Here is a 13486-nt window from a genome sequence, read left to right on the forward strand (position 1 = left end):
CAACGCATTGAAATTATTAAAATTCACTTGAGTGAATCAAATGCAAATCATCTTGAGTGATGAGGCCCATTTCCACCTCGGTGGCTTCGTCAACAAGCAAAATTGTCACATCTGGGGCTCGGAAAACCCAAGAGTTATTGTTGAAAAGCTTCTCTATCCTCAACGTGTGACTGTTTGGTGCGGTTTATGGTCCGGCGGAGTCATTGGACCTTACTTTTTCGAAAATGAGGCTGGAGCAACAGTTACGGTGAATGGATTGCGCTATCGAGAGATGATTAATGATTTTTTATGGCTGGAATTGGATGGTATTGATCTGGACAACGTTTACTTTCAACAAGACGGCGCTACGTGCCACACAAGCAACGAAACCATTGATATTTTACGATTGAATATCAAAATAACACCTCTTATTGGAAAACCCTGTATAAAGAACAGTGTACGTGGCAGAAGGGCAGCATGGCTTTGATTTGTATACAAATCTATAGTTTTATTCAGAGATTGATGAAATTTTGCACACTTGACCTTCAAACAAGAGGAAGGTCACTGTCTACATGAGATTTCGAAAAACTCTGCATAAAGACCTATATTTTTTTGGTTGTATTCTACAGATATTCTATATCAAAGGTACAGACTACTTTAATATGAAGAAACTACTTATCTCTAAGTTTTTTTCCATTGATTTATACTCTCAAAAATAATCCAATATTATTAGTCAACAATAATACTAAAAATAATAATGTGATAATTTTTGTTTATTTTTGTGAAAATTCACTTTAGGTGGTTTATCCACTGAACAGATAATCTCAAGAAGTGTGATCTATACCGATTTGAAAGAAAACTGATGTCACCAGTTTACGTAAAGACTTTCGACTCCTAGGCCCCAGACAGGTTAATGAAATTGATTGTCCGTTCAAGAAAGAATTTATGTATTTGAAAATGTTCAATTAATTTCACCAGTAGTAAGGAAAAATTAAGAAACAAACATTAATTTTTTTTGGACAGTACGTGTGTAGTGGTTTTTTTCCCTCTCCCGAACAATTTATTTCATGTCACATTTGCACTCTTGCACGCCGAACGTTGATGATACGTTTTCAAAGGTTTATTGTGTCTTTTTACTCTAAATTTGCAACTTTATACGCGTAAAGCTTCTGGTAAACGAGCAAGATAAATTGCGATAATTGTTTATTGTTGAACAACAGTCTTGCAGGGCAAGGAGTTGGATGTCAACATTGCCGTGTCCTGTCAAGATTGCCGTAATGTATAGGACAGAAAACCTATATGTATGAACTTGAAAAAAATATTGCTGAATTATCAGGGTGGCCACAGACCTGGAAAACCGGGAAAACCGGGAATTATCAGGGAATTTTACCGAACCGGGAATTATCAGGGAAATGTCAGGGAATTTCAAAATATTCTTAAAATATCAGGGAATTCCAAAAATAAAACGAAATTCGTTATTTACGATTTGTGAAGTCCCAAAGTTGTGATTTATTACTTTTACTTGCGGCGTGTGTAACAAAAGATATTCCGACAAACACAAACTAAATAAGTAGGTATTTTTTTATTATTATTTTCCTTTAAATTGAGATATTCATAAAAATACGATATATTTCCGCGTAAATCGAGAATTCGCGGCCGTATTCCGTCGCGGCCGGCTCTTTAAATGCAGATATTCGAAATAAATTCGCAAAAGTACGATATATTTCCTTCTAAATCGAGAATGCGCGGCCGATTTCCGTCGCGGCCGATTTCCGTCGCGGCCAACCCTTTAAATTAAGATATTTGATGTAAATTCGTAAAAATATGAAATATTTCCGCGTAAATCGAATTTTATCGGCAGTTTTTCTTCGCGGCCGGCCTTTTAAGTTCAGATATTTTAAATAAATTCGTAAAAATATGTCATATTTCGGCGTGAATAGAAATTTTTCGGCCGATTTCCGTCGCGCCGTATTTTTTAACTCGGATATTCGAAGTAAAGTTAGTAAAAATACGATAAATTTCCGCGTAAATTGAAATTTCGCGTCCGATTTCCGTCGCGGCGGGCCCTTTAAAATTCAGATATTCGAAATAAATTCGTAAAAATACGATATATTTACGCGTAAATCGAGGTTTCGCGGCCGATTTCCGTCGCAGCGGGCCATTTAAATTCAAATATTCGAAATAAATTCGTAAATATACGATACATTTACGCGTAAATCGAAATTTCGCGGACGAGTTTCGTCGCGGCCGACCCTTTAAATACAGATATTTGGTGTAAACTCGTAAAACTACCACATAATATCCGCGTAAAACGTATTTTCTCGGCCCTTCAAACTCGGATATTCGAAATAAATTTGAAAAAATACAACATTCCAGTGTAAATCGATCCAGATTTACAAAATAATAATACTAATTAGGACGATGTATAACCACGTAAAAATAATTTTTTCTTCGTTTTACCGCCACAGCTGACTTTTAGATTCAGATTTACGAAATATTATGATTTATTTTCGCAAAAAACAAATTTTTTCGAATTTCACGAACAAATTTTCGTGCGCGAACAAAAATAAATTTCGTATTACGAATTAACGAATTTCGAATTAAAAAAAAAATTGTATGAAAAAATTTTTCTGCGGAAATTTTTTTGGCGAAAATTTCGAATTACGCGTTTTTTCGAATTATCGGGGTTCTACTGTACTAACTTTTGTTTATTTGTCTATTTTTGTCTGGTCTTTTCATTTGTACACAAATTGTCTTCAGGCGAAATATCATAAATTTGTAATAAGTGTATTTTGTTTTGAATAGATCATTGTGGTGCAAGGAAATAATAAATGCTTTAGATCAGTGCTCCGCAACCTGTGTGCCGTGGCACACTGGTGTGCCGTGAGCCGGACACAAATGTGCCGGTCAAATTCAATGTATTTGACATTTTACAATATTTCATTATGTATTTAATACACAATGACAAAATATTTTTCATAATATAGTATATTTTTCATTGTCTGCAGATACTGTTAGAAGACGTATTCACAATATATTAGAAACGCTGATTAGAAAACTTGGCTGAAAAATTTGCGCTTCAGATCAACGAAACAACCGATATTAAAAATAAAGCACAGTTGATAGCTATTGTACTTTTCGTTGAAGAGGACTTTATTAAAGAACATTATTTATTTTGTAAGGAGGTTCCAGAGCGAACTACCGGTGAAGAATTTTTTCAAGTAACCGATGATTTCTTCAAAATATATAATATTAAATGGAGCAATTGCATTGCTGTTTGCACGGATGGAGCTGCGGTAATGATGGGTAGTAAAAGGGGTTTTGTGTCTTGTGTAAAACAAAAAAAATCCAACGTTACAATTCACACACTGCTGCATACATCGACAAGCATTGATGGTCAAAAACTTTTGAACACGATGAATGAATGTATTAAAATCGTAAACATAATTAAATCAAGAGCCCTAAACTCGCGAATCTTTGGAATACTCTGTGCAGAAATGGGAGCCGAATATGAATCCTTATTGTTTTATATTGAAATTCGTTGGCTATTCATAGGCAAAGTTTTGGCTAGATTGTTTGAGCTTCGTCACAAGGTGTGTGAGTTTTTTTTAAATCAAAATATGCCCAAACTATATCAGCACCTCGATGATAATTACTGGATAGCCAAACTTGCATACATGGCTGATATATTCGAGCATTTGAATGAACTTAATAACGAACTTTGGCAGAAAGAGTTGCAAAGAGGATGTTTGGAAATGTACCAAAGGATCAACCATAGTACAATTGAAAACAAACAATTAACTGTGGATCTGGCCCAACAACATTTAAGTATGCTTCAGCAGAAATTTGGTCGGTATTTTTATTCCATTAATACTGAACAATACGATTGGATTAAAAATTCTTTTGCAACCAACGCAATAAATTCTACGGAAGCACTGCCCCTGCAAATTCGAGTGGAATTTACAGATTTAAATAATGACATGACATTAAAACTTCACTTCTCGGAAGATCCATTAGATGTTTTCTGGATTTACGTTAAAAAAAAATATCCTTACATTTCCGTCAAAGCATTCTTAACACTACTTCCATTTTCAACGACATATTTATGTGAGCAAAGTTTTTCAACGCTTGTATTAATTAAAAATGATAAGCGGTCATGCTTAAAAGGTCTTGACGAAGAACTACGGGTTGCGCTGTCAAAAATCGTGCGGAATATAAAGCTTTTGTGTTCATTGAAACAAGCGCAGGTTAATTTAACAATTAATCGCTCATTAATTTTTTATTATTTTATAATAATTTAATTATTAAGATTGCGCAAAAATAAATATGTTATAGTTAAATTTGTGTTAATAATACTTTCCAAATAAAAAACAAGAAATTATTGTAATATTTGTGTAACAATTTAATATCGATATATTTTAGCTTTTGGTGTGCCGCGGAATTCTAGGAAGAAATTCGGTGTGTCGTAGGTGAGAAAAGGTTGCGGAGCACTGCTTTAGATGACGGAATTCCCTTTATTTATGTATCTGTTCTAATTTTCTGGCGTAGATGAAAATCGTGTTTCAAAAATAAAATAAAACATATCAGGGAAAAATATTGAAACTGCCCTGGAAAACCTGGAATTATCAGGGAATTTTGAAATCCGTTTTTTGTGGCCACCCTGATTATCTAATAATATTAATCGCGTTTGAAATTGACAGTTTTGGTGACGGGTGGGTGGCGAACAGAGACGCACAAATGTAACAGAGCGAGAAGGAAATAGATTTAGCCTGGCAATATTGTCGTAATACCGAACGAACTCAACGTCAAGACGGAGCAATATGTCGACAAGAATAGGCAACACACGAAAATCTCGCACAATATTGACAAGACAATACGGAAATCTTGACAGAATTACTTGCCGGCAAGAAATTATCGTAAAATGTTACTCATTTACCAAAGCCTTAATGTTGCAGTCTTCTATGACATCACCACTTTGGATATTGGGGATACCAGTGCTAAATAAATTTGTAAATCTTTATTTTGACAAATTTATTATTGACAGACTGCAAAGCAAATATGTTGAGCTTTACTTTTTCTTTTTTTAATTTTTCAGTATTATTTTCATCTTTTATAAAGGATAGAAGATGTAATATGCAACAGCTTCTAAATGAAAATTTTTTTAAGACTTAAATCATAACATTGTTTAAATAATGTATTTTTATTCAAATAAGCTCCGTTATTTTTTTAAATCATCAATAATTAATAAATATATTAGCCTTATTACACAACTATCATTCACATTTAATTAAATATTATCAAAGAGCTGAATTCCAAATCATGACTTCAATAGTCATTTTTTAATAGCTTTACCAATAACATCCCTCCATTCTATAATGTATAAAGTTATTTTTCAAATTAATTTTGTAAATATATAATTAATTGCATGGTCGTGTAAGTTATTAGATATGCATTATAAATTTAATTAGTATATACCCATGGATAAACTTTAAACACTGTTAAGGCCCAGTTGTTTCCCAGAAATTCACATATGATAAATTCTTCAAATGGCTATTCAGCGCCATTTTATTTTTTGACAGTTGAAAGGTCACTTCATTTTTCGTCTTTCTATACAATTGTAAAAGGCTGACAAACTTCAACATGATTGTTGCCCTCTTCTGCTGATCACAATTTGTTCAAAAGCTAAAACACTTATGACGGTTTGTTTCATAGAATTTGAACAATTCATCAAATTTCAAAGTTGATTTTCAAGTTTTGTGGCAGTTCTATTCGGATTTTGTTATTATATTATTACTGGCCAGTTGTTTGACAAAATTTAAATAGTACATAACAGAACTTGAATAGAACCTTCATATAACTTGAAAATCAACTTTGAAATTTGATAAATTGTTAAAATTCTGTGAAACAAAACCGGTCCTTCGGCACTTAACGAAGACATTTGATGACAATGTTACATTTGAATATCTGTGAAATCTATGAAATCAATGAAAATAATGAATATCAATGAAAATCGGTAATTTTCATTTGTAATTTACTTTTCATACTATCGATTTCAAATTAAATTTTAATCTGTTTTACAACACAGCGACCAAATTATTTAAAAGTATTACACTCTTAGATTCAATCACAGATCTAAGTGGTAAATCGCAATATGTATTAAAAACATATGTTAGTAAAAATATTAATCTTAGTTTAACTTAACCTCTCGGACAAAGACTATTATTTACTTTGTGTTCCTTTGCGAACTGTCAAAACGTGAAAATTTTTGTGATATTTACGAGTTTTGTTAAAAGCTTCATAACTCACGTTTTGGGAAACGTAGCCTCATTCTAAAATATGTTTTGGAAAGATTATGAAATTCACTATCGTATTGTATTGTTATACGTAAATATTTGCGTTTCTAAATATACATTTTCTGAAAACATCAAAAATATGTAAAAATCGCTGACCATTATTTCAAAGCTGTGAAAAATGTACTTTTTTCTGAGTATCATAAAGAAATAACACTTTATATATTGAAGAAATATAATTTAAAACTATTAGTCACCTCAAAATATTAACCGTCCAAACTAAAATATTTTTAATAAATTATTTAGAAACGCAATAAATTATGAACAAACAAGATGACAGATCCAATCGTCTTAGATAATGCACCTCTACGTTCCATAGATATTCTTGAATACAGACGCGTAGCGTTATTCATTATCGATACTCTGTTTTTTAAATCATGGCAATCCGTATACTAGTGATGGAAATAAATCGATTTTTGTAAAATCTCGCGCGTTTACGTGAAAAGACGTTCTAATGTCTTGACCGCTATTATCATATTTACGTCTTTTGACGTTCTAATGTTCTGAGTGGTTAACCTGCAGCTTACATATTTTTACAATTACGCTTAGATTTACGATTGAATCTTAGATTGTGCAGTACTTTGAATTTCTGACAGAAATATGAACATAATTACTGGTCAATTTGACAAGAGTAAAATCTATATTCATGATAATTTATTTCCTTTACCACTGAAGTCATATTTCTAAACTTCATTAAATACGCGAGGAACGCAATGGACATTTATTTTTAAACACTACTAATCTTATATTTGTAAAGGTATAGTTATATATTTTTAGACAAAAATAAAACCTATCCATGAGTATATTATGTACATTTAACATTATTAACCCGTTGTACGCGGACGTCACGGTAGTCGGGTTGCTAGCGGCCGTGCCACGTCACAACAGTTGTAAACATGTATCAAACAGAAGTGCCGCTTGCAGGGGCACCTAGCATCAATATGTCACGCATTTAAAGAGTTTTACGCAATATTATATTGCCTTAACTCTGATATAAAAAAGCAACAACAAATAGTGAAAGTTTGGCAAAGTTTATAGTGCAATTTCTGTCAAGAGGTTCTATATTGTATTCATAACATAACAAATTTACTATAGAGTACTTATGTGTTTTCTGTGTAATATATATGTACATAAATATTTCTTATTCTACATACACACCATCTGTTGCACATGTTTTTATATGCATCTTTATACTTTTGCGCAGATGTATTTTTGTTGTGAAGGCATCTTAATGGATTCATTATTTTATTTTATTTTTTTTGTATTAGGCAATTCACCCTAAAGAGAGTGCTATTATTTTTATTTGGTTTGTATAACAACGAAAGAAAAAAAATACAATTTGACTATGTAAAATATAAAAATATTTTTTTTTGTAAAAAAAAAAGTATGACTTTTATGTAGGTATTTCACCACCTCTGAGTAAATAGTTACCTACTCGTCGAGTAACTTTAATCATGGCGGTAATCCGGTGACCGTCTCACCACCGTCAAATAGCTCCCAATTACTTAATTGCAGGATTGAGTGGAGAGTAGCACACTTGATGGGTAGCTTTCTGCGGTGGCGAAACATATACATAATATATGTTAGTCGTCGAATTGCGTTAATCGGCAGTTTACCAAGGGGTGGTGAAATATCTCATAATGGTTTCATTGATTTAGATAATCTGTATGAAATGTCGTATTAATGAATAATTTTAATCTGCAATTGAATTAGTTTTCGTAGCTACAAAATTTACATTAGAAATTATTAAAAAAATCAATTGACTGTTTAGTATGGTTTGAGCTGTGGATGATTTTCTGATCTGCAAAAATTTATCAATTTTTTAGAATAAACGATAGAGTTAAATGTCCATTAATAATTAGATACAAAGTAACGTGAACTTTTTACATAGGCTGCTTTTCTCATGCAGCAGTCAATTATATATTGTTTTGACTACTAGATCTGTGATAAGACATTGGCTACCAAATAAGTAGTACATTTACATGTTTTCAACTAAATATAAAAAGCATTTTGAATGCCATTTTGGAATAAAACATTTATAAAATTAGATTACTTTTGTTACATTTTTTCCAATATCTATCATGCTAAGTATAAAGATTAGGAGTCAAAAACAGCTACTTTTCAGGAAAGAAATTTCAAAATTATAAACTGTGATTACTTTTATTGCGTGATTAAATAAAATACAATTTTTTATTTAAAAATGTAATTTTTTAGATAGTTATTAAAACAAAAAAATCCTAAAGGTATAAATTGACTTGTACTTCTAATATCAATCTAAAAAAATAATACTTTCAGTTGTATTATTTTAAACTTTTGCTTATCTATCTATTTAAATAAAAATGTAAATGTTCATTTGTTCAAAATCTTAAATATCCAAATGTTATTCACCGATTGCTTTGAAATTTTGACACAACTTCGCATTCGAATACACGTGTATTTTTGTATACCTATATTATACAGGGTGTCCGGAAACTCGTAGTACAAGCGGGAAACTGGTGAATCTACATCACATTTGGAGTCGATTTTGTAGTATATATTTTTTTTATTTGAGCTTTCGTTATCGAGTAAATCGAGTTTGAAGTTGATTTTTTTTTTTTTTTTAATCAAATTCTTATAAATTATTACTGAAGATCAAAGTACCCAACTAATTAAAACTATTTGAAAGTAAAACAAATGAAGAAACTCGGATTTGAAGCATTATTTTGAAATCACCCTTCATTTAACCCGGAGTAATCATAAAATATTTCTGCTCTGCAGGGTTAAAACATCTGTTATTCAACCCTAAACACCAGAAAAAACTTTAACCCTAAAATAGCCAAAAAATATTTTTTTTTGGTTTTTTTTTTTTTTTTTTTGAAAATGCTCAAATCAAAAAACTTTATGTTTTTTTGGGTTCCCCATGTGGTGTAGATTCTCCAGTTTCCCGCTTGTACTACGAGTTTCCGGACACCGTGTATAAATGTCACCCGTGACAGGTAAAAACATGATTTAAAAAAATAAAATGATCAATCTGTTGGACGTAAAAGCAACATGTGCTATTGTTTCTCTATCTGCACAGACAGACTTTGCCTCAGCAACTCGTGGCGGGGTTCAGCTAGTCTATATAAATAAAAATGTTCGTTTGTTCACAATCTTAAATCTCCGAAAGTTCTTCTCCGATTGCTTTGAAATTATGACACAACGTCATTTTACGACAAACTTTAACCAGCTATTCCTTAGCATATTTGGAGTAAAAATTCTTATGTGCACTTTGCTCTCAACCACCACATGTCACCACTGTTTTATCCTTTGTCAAAGTTTGAAAACCCATCTGCCAATATTTTATTCGAATTCCGTTGAATAATGTACGTGTGTACCTATATTGGCGCGCTTTTACAATCACAACGAAATGGCACGGCACCATTCGTCTCATTTTTAACTATTATTATTTAGTGTGTGCGAAAGAGCGAAGACGCTTTTCGACATACTTGCTTATAACAGCTGTTGAACACGAAAAGCAATGCCAATGACAGTGATGGAGTGTGGAAATTTTTAATTTTTTTGTTTTTAATTGAAAAAAAAATGCTACCGGACAGCAAAGTGCCCATAACATTTTTTACTCCAAATGTGCTAAGGAATAGCTGGTTAAAGTTTGTCGGGTTAGTGCCGATACACCCTGTATAAATATCACATTGATTGAAAAAATAAAATGAACTGAAATGTCATTGTTTCGACTTGTACTCTGAATACCTAGCATGATAGTTACCTTTCCACATTTGCTCAATAAAATGTATTGGAAGTATTTTCACTCAAGTTCAATTTTGAACTTACGTCAAATTATTTTGAAATATGAGGATATAATTTTATCACCATATGCAAATCTGCTTTCCTACTAAAATAGTGATCTTTGTATGTGTTTCTTAAATATACAATTTAGTATTATTTGAAAAAGAATCGTAGTCCAGTTTATTCATCTTTTAGGATAATGTTACAAAATAATGCATATTTTTCAAGTCTCTTCACCTGCCGCCAGTCATGCATATGAAGTCACATATTTTACACAATTTTATGTTGTAATATTCTTAGACTTTGTTATTATTTTAAATAATATGTATTATGTCGTAAGTTTTTCATCTTTCTGCATGCCAAGCCATTGTAAGTTTGAACACAACATAATCTATATATCCTAATTTGTGAGTGTAGCACACTACCTCTTTAACCTTTCGTACGCCGGACTCTTGCGCGCGACACATAACGTCATGTGTCAAAAAAAAGTGTTTGGCACATGGCATACAAATCATGTTGGTACAAATATTGTGAGTGCAAATGTGAATACAAATTGGACATAATGGCACACGAAAGGTTAAGAACCTGTCTTTAGTGACTTGACTAAACACAGGACGGGTTGTTTCAGAGAATTTGAACATTTCATTAAATTTCAAAGTTAATTTTCAAGTTCTGTTATTGTGAGTTTTGTGAAACAACTGGCCAATAATGATACAATAACAGAACTTAAAACGAACCTTTTCGAAATTTTAAATTTGATGAATTGTTAAAATTCTCTGAAACAACCCGTCCCTATTATAGCGTTCTTTTATTCACATCGATTTGCATCTATAAAATATGTATTTAACAAAATATTATTATGTTTATGCTGTGGTATAATAGTACCACCAAAATTAACTTTACTTATGTATAATACAATAGACATGTTACCTGTGATTATTTTTTAATGGATTATTCTAAGCTTTTCATGTCCACTAAGAGTTGCATAAACAAATGTTTGACCGATTAAATCTTAACCTTTTGCACGCGATTGTAATAACAGTCGATACACTAAGAATGAGCATTGATAGGCGGTCGTATCAACCCTAGATATATTAATTGTTTTTGTGTTTAATTTGCATAACTCAATTCATTTTATTTTTTTTAAATTTAATGTCGATCAAATTTAATTATATTATTAAGTATTATTACTGCAAGTATTATGTCAAAATTACTTTCTCAGTAAATCAAATAAAAAACTAAAATACTTGCAGAACTTAATATGTAATAACATTATTAAATTTGAAACCCTTGATATATCAACAACTCTGGTTAAAGGTTAATAAACCGTTTGAACAACATTTTGATGTTTCTTCAATAGCCAATCGTAATGCAATGATTATGGTTTTGAAACAAATACTTCATTACATACCCACTTATTTCTTAATTTTTATAAATAGTTTTTTCTTTATGATCAGCTTATGCAGCTTTTATTATTATAGATTGTTTTCTAAACTATTAACGCCAAAAGGTAGTTGTAAGAGCTGTCCTGTGGATCTGCGTGTGAGAAACTTTAAACTTTTCCATTGTGATAATTTATTTCTACATATTATATTTATTTTCTTGTCATTTCAACAAGCCTACAAAGAATAATGTACATGTGATTAATAAATAAATGAATCCAATTAATGGTGTTGTTATTTACTTGTAAATCCATTATCTGAAAGAATCCAAAAGTAAGAAGCATGTATACGTCAATGTCAGGGCTGACCCTGTGCAGGCACAGACAATTGGAGCAGTACACTCGTGGCACAAAGGATCCAAGGTGTTGATAAAAAGATCCAATTAATGGTGTTCTTATTTACTTGCAAATCCATCATCTGAAAGAGTAGAAGCTTGTATACATCCATGTCAGGACCGGCCATGTGCAGGGGCAATTGGAGCAGTCCGCTCTGGGCGCCAAGGAGCCAAGGTGTTTATAATACCTTACACTTAGTACGGCACTCTTGAGGTTTTTACTAGCGACAGGCGCTGTTTGGCTCAGGGCCGGCCTTGATCAATATGATTACAGTATATATAGTACACTTAATTTTTTTTTATTTTTCATTTTCTGAATTTTTATATTCCATGAAGTGGTGAATCATTTCAATTTATTGAATTTAATGTTACTGTTCTTTATACAAATAGAATGGCATAATTGCGCCTTCCAATTTTTACCTCATATGGGTGTTTAAAATGTTACCTGGCTATTATAGACTTGAAGCCTTGTGTTTTCTCGGTAGGGAAAAATATGTTTCTTAAAAAACCCTACTAAAATTGCATGTTTTTGCATCATCGGGCCATATATTATGTACATGTCTGTTTGTGTTGTGTTGGGAGAAGGAAGAAGTCGGCTATGGCCTATTCTTAGGAATTCCTCCGCATTCGCCTGTTGAATTAAGGGAAACCATAGAAAACCTTAATCAGGACGAAGCGACCGTTTGTCAACATGAAACAGAGACGGCCTTCAGTAATATGAGTATATGATGTCCTGCATTATGAGGTGTTTGTGTGTGTATGACTGTTTTTATGTTTATAAATACCTATGGGAGAATAAAAAATAAACATATTTACAAAAATATTACGAAATATTATATAAATAGATATATTTACATTATATAATGGGATGGAAATTGGGAGATTAGGAAATACCTACTGCTCGTTGCTTATCCATCTACGTCTAAATCTCCGTGCCAGATATGATCTAAGTCCATCAGGATGTGTTTAGGTAGTCTGTGTATACATATATCTAAATGTAAGGTCGCTAGGTGAATTGTATTATTCGATTTCTTGAATGAGTTGATTTTTACTATTTGTAAAAACGTTCTGTCAGTCCGTGTGTGTAATTCGAATAACGTCGTTATCTGTTCTCGGTGGTGTAGTTTTTTCAGGTTTATTCTCGTGTTGTATGTAATTTTTATGCAATAATTTTGAAGTGTCTGTGGTCTCGTGTGGTCAGAGTGTGATATGCTACTCCAGACAGGAATAGCATACGACAGTACAGGGCGGATAAGCGAGTAGTAGACAAGGAGTTTGGTTCTGGAATGTAGCGGACTTCTTCTATTGAAAACGGGCTTTATTGCGCCAATCGCCTGTCGCGTTCTTGTTTGCGCCTTGGCTAAGTGAGATTTCCAATTAAGTCGCGAGTCCATAGTCAGGCCCAGGTATACGACTTCATCTTTCCATTCTATGAAATGTCGCCTTGTGCCACAGTGGGATCAATAAATTTATACATTACTCCTGGACTGATTCCTAGATTCATACCCACCCCTTATACCTTTTTCCATGTCATCCCCTTCAAAAGACCCTCCACGCAGCATCCCCAAAGATGACATAGGCCTTGAGGGGAAATTATTTTCCTCGGGACCTCATGT

Source organism: Hesperophylax consimilis, chromosome 13, assembly GCF_061612785.1.
Source record: "Hesperophylax consimilis isolate HC1 chromosome 13, BYU_Hcon_1.0, whole genome shotgun sequence".
NCBI lineage: Eukaryota > Metazoa > Arthropoda > Insecta > Trichoptera > Limnephilidae > Hesperophylax > Hesperophylax consimilis.